At 40.2% G+C, this 5,050-nt stretch overlaps 1 pseudogene; it reads left to right on the top strand.

The window, feature by feature from the left end:
- The first annotated feature begins 2,542 nt into the window (after positions 1-2,542).
- On the top strand, positions 2,543-3,223 carry LOC142837000 (large ribosomal subunit protein uL13 pseudogene; annotated as a pseudogene).
- Positions 3,224-5,050: the final 1,827 nt, after the last annotated feature.

The raw sequence follows: 5,050 nt of genomic DNA, 5'->3' as shown, positions 1-5,050 counted from the left end.
CAAGGAACATACCTAAACACAATATCGGCAATATGCAGCATGCCAAAAGTCAAGCTCAAACTAAATGGAGACAGAGAGCTGCCCTCCATGAAGCTGCCAGGTCAGACATGCTGAATCTTTCCCGGTAAGCCACGAGCTTATGGTGATACACAGATTTAATAGAAATGGGTTAAATCAAGATGTGAGAGTTAGCCAATAAGAGGCTAGAACTAATGGGCCAGGCAGTGTTTAAATGAATACAGTTTCTGTGTAATTATTTCTGGGGTTAAGCTAGCTGGGCGGCCTGGAGCCGGGTGGCAGGATGCAGCCCACCACTCCTTTTACGACACACTGCTCCTATGGGGTGATGTGAAGTAGAAACAGGAGAATCCCTAGGAACACATTTTCCAGCCATTCTTGAGTACACAGCACAAAAACACAAAGAGTCCATGTCTCAAACAAGGATGAACGTTAACTCAGGTGTCTGTCCTTACCTTCCTCTAGCTATGCCCACCTCATACACACCGTGGCATGGGCAAAACAGCATTCACACATAAATACAACTGTGATAAACTCATACAGATAAAAGTCAAATGGACACTTACACATCAAGAATGATAATAAAAATGAGAATTTTATTGGAGGAATACACTAATCAATTTAATTTGACAAAAACAGAACCATGAAGCCTGAAGACAGATTAATAACAAAAGTTATATAAGCAATATATCAGAAATAAGGTAGAATATAGAGGACTAAGCATATATAGATATGAAACACCATTAAACATGCTCATATTTATCTACCTAAATCTATATCTGCAGACATTTATTCTGGGAATATAAAGATGAAAGGAAAGAGAGACAGAGAAAGAGAACCAAAAAGAAAAGAAAACACACTATTATCATAACTGCCAGGCACCTGAAATGATGAAATCAACTGTAAGTGCCAACTAGCTCCACCAGTAGAGCACAGAACTCTGAAAATAGTGATCTACGCATGGAGGGAGTTTAATTAGCTCTGATTTAGATACAGACAGACACATCTAATCTAAATTCACTTGAAAATCTCAAGCCAATTAAATAATCACAAATACTAAATTCAAAATAATACTAATAACTCAGAAGATGCAATCATAAAGATTACATTAGCTATAATAAAGCTAAGAATCACTAGAGGATGCTGGATAGATGTATAAAATAATCAAAACACTGAGAGAAAAAAATTTCAGCCAAGATCAAAGATGAACACAGCCAATGTAAAACAACAAACAATCAAACAAACAAAAAACTAAAGTGAGGGAGGGGCAGACTTGGATAAAGAAGATGTGAAATAGTTTGTTGTTAGTGGAAAGTCTTTAAATAATCACAAAGAAAGTTTCTTCAGAATAATGGAATGAGGTCAACAGGTACCTGAATCCAAATACCAATAAAATGTCTCAGTAATTATATAGACAATAATAATCATTTGTTATTGTAACCTTTTTAAAAAGCAATTCCATAAAGTTTTATCAAAAGAGTCTATGTTAGCCCATAATCTTTAGAAATACAATTCATTGCTGGGCCATAGTGGAACACGCTTTTAATCTCAGAACTTGAGAGGTAGAGGCAGGCAGATCTCAGTGAGCCTGAGGCCAGCCTGGTCTACAAAGTGAGTTCAGAATAGCCAGGACGGTTACACGGAAAACCCTGTCTCAAAAAGAAAGAAAGAAATACAATTCACATGACTGACACGATAGAAGAAGGTAGCAGGAAAACTATATTAAATAAGAAAATGAGTCCCAGATAATATTGAGATTTTACAGGATGATATAGTGATAAAAATGATGTATAAAATGTTAAAAATTAAATAAATCCATCTAATATTTTTTTCTATTTACATCATTAAAAGACATTAAGCTATCTAAACCAATAACTAGAATATTATTTAGATGACAGCATATAAAATTTAATATGTAAAAAAAAAATCATGCAAATATTCTAAAGGAGACAATAGAACTGCATAATTTAAAGTTTCAAGATATTAACAAAATTGGCGCGGGAGAAATTGTCTGTATTCTGTCAATCATGTTATAAATAAACGATGATTGGCCAGGCAGGAAGTATAGGTGGGAAAACCAGACAGGAAATAGAAATGATGTAATGAGGACAGGAGAATTCTGGGAAGGAGGAAGTTGATTCCTCCCACTCCTGCTCAGACCACCGAAGCAGCAGGATGTGATCTGCCCCACTGAAAAAAGGCACTGAGCCACATGGCTAACATAGATCAGAAAAATGGGTTAATCAAGATGTGAGAGTTAGCCAGTGAGAGGCTAGAGCTAATGGGCCAATCAGCTTACAATTTATGGAGACCTATGTGTGATTTTCTTTGGGGCTAAACAGTTGTGGGGGACCTGGTGGGAGGACAAAAACCCCAACAACAAACAAACAGGCCAGCCTTTCCATGTTACAGAAAATTTAAATTACTGTACCTCTGAAAAAATATTTTTGAAAAGTTAACATGTATAGTTAGCCCTAGAAAAAAAAATCGTTAAATGTTAATTTTAAACATATATAAATTTGCCCCAGGCGGCTGCCGAAGATGGCGGAGGGGCAGGTTCTGGTGTTGGACGGCCGAGGCCATCTTCTGGGTCGCCTGGCGGCCATTGTGGCCAAGCAGGTACTGCTGGGCCGAAAGGTGGTCGTTGTTCGCTGTGAGGGCATCAATATTTCCGGAAACTTCTACAGAAACAAGTTGAAGTATCTGGCCTTTCTCCGAAAGCGGATGAACACCAACCCCTCCTGAGGCCCCTACCATTTCCGAGCCCCGAGCCGCATTTTTTGGCGCACTGTGCGAGGCATGCTGCCCCACAAGACCAAGCGAGGCCAGGCTGCCCTGGAACGCCTCAAGGTGTTGGATGGGATCCCTCCACCCTATGACAAGAAAAAGCGGATGGTGGTCCCTGCCGCCCTCAAGGTTGTGCGGCTGAAGCCTACAAGGAAGTTTGCTTACCTGGGGCGTCTGGCTCATGAGGTCGGGTGGAAGTACCAGGCAGTGACAGCCACTCTGGAGGAGAAGCGGAAGGAGAAGGCCAAGATGCACTACCGGAAGAAGAAGCAGCTCTTGAGGCTACGGAAACAGGCGGAAAAGAACGTGGAGAAGAAAATCTGCAAGTTCACAGAGGTCCTCAAGACCAATGGACTCCTTGTGTGAGCCCAATAAAGACTCTTTGTGCCTCAAAAAAAAAAAAAAAAACATATATAAATTTTATTAAAGGAATTTAAATGCCACACTAAGAAAATGTTCTATTGGAAAAAAGTACTAGAGAGAGAGAGAGAGAGAGAGAGAGAGAGAGAGAGAGAGAGAGAGAGAGAACAAGAAACACTGTTTATGACACACATAGAATAAATAGAAAGAAAATACACACAAATTAAGTTCCATCACTAATATCTTCACATGTGCATGGGTTAAATTGTTTAATCAAAAGACAGAGATTGGTCAGGCTATGGGGACTGAGGAGATGGCTCAATCAATAAAATGTTTGCCACATATGAATGTGAATCTATGCTTCATCCCCAGAATTTATTGAAAACCTGGGATCATAAGCTCCAGCCTGAATCCCAACCCTTTGAAGACAGAGACAGGAAGATGTTTTGGGCCTTGCTTGTGAACCAATTTAGCCTTGTCAGTGAGCTCCAGGTCAATAAGGGCCAACTAGTGTTGCAATTTGCATTATTACTGTGATAAACACCACAGCCAAAAAATAATTTAGAGAAGAAGGGGTTTATTCCAGCTTACAGTTTACAGACTGTCATTGAGAGAATCCAAGGCAGAAACTTAGGCAGAAGTTTTAATTAGGTACCATGGACAAATGCTGCCTACTGGCTTGCTCCGACTCCCTCACTGAGGCATGCTCAGCTAGTTTTGTTATACAACTTAGACCAACCTGCCTATGGATGTACAACCCACAGTGAACTTGGCCCACCTCTACCAATTAACAATCAAGAAAATGCTTCACAGACACGCACACGGCCAATCTGATGGAGGTGATTCCTCAGCTTGGATTCCCTCTTCCTAGGCGGCTAGTGTGTGTAGTTGACAACGAAAATGAATTGGTACACCCAACTTCAGGTAGTAAGGTAGAGAGAATTAAGGAAGAGACTTGATGTTCTCTGAGTATGTTCAGAGGCCAGAGGTCAACATCAGATGTCTTCCTCGGTTGCTCTCTGCCTAATTATAAATTTGTGTAGAAACACAAGATTCTAAACATCAACACTTGTATGGCATTAAGAAAACAGAGAAATTCCTGCAGTCCAGTCATAGAGAGGGAGGAACAATATTATGAACAAAAGGGCCAAGACCATGATGGGAACACCCACAGAAATAGCTGACTGAGCTAGTGGGAGCTCACTGACCCCAGACTGACAGCTGGGGAACAAGCATAACCCAAATTAGACCCCATAAATATGGTGACGGTTGTGTGGCATGGGCAGTTTGTGGAACCAATAGCAGTAGAACCAGTATTTTTTCCTAGTGCATGAACTGGGTTTTTGGAGCCCATTCCCTGTGGAGGGTTACCTTGCTCAGCCTACATACAGCAGGGAGGGCCTTGGTCCTGCCTCAAGTGATGTGCCAGACTTTGTTGATTCCCCATGGGAGTCATCACTCTCTCAAAGGAGTGGATGGGGAAATAGTAAGTAACTGAAACAAATTTAAAAACACGGGCATGTTTCTTGGGAAAGAATTCTTATGTCTTTAGTAGACCAAAAAGAGTCCAGGTTAAGAAATACCAAGAAATTTCTGTGGTCTCACTTCTCCCAGAAGCCATTACACTTAAAAATCCTAAGTGTTGTGCTCGATATTAACAATTACTCATTGGAACAGTAAATAGCAGAATCCCAGCTTTTTGTTTCCAGGTAAACACATTTGCATCTATCTGAAATTAATTATTTTCTTATATGACCCCAATATATCAAAATTCTTACTTTCCATTTGTGATAAAATGGTTAAATCTTCCCAAATGGACACCTTTGCTGTTATTTAAGCATTTTGGATCCAGAGTATGAAGGTTAAATGAAACCAATCTCTATGG

The sequence above is a fragment of the Microtus pennsylvanicus genome, chromosome 17 (assembly GCF_037038515.1).
Source record: "Microtus pennsylvanicus isolate mMicPen1 chromosome 17, mMicPen1.hap1, whole genome shotgun sequence".
Lineage (NCBI taxonomy): Eukaryota > Metazoa > Chordata > Mammalia > Rodentia > Cricetidae > Microtus > Microtus pennsylvanicus.
The sequence above is the reverse complement of the archived record's forward strand: the minus strand, read 5'-3'. Positions and strand labels throughout refer to the sequence as shown.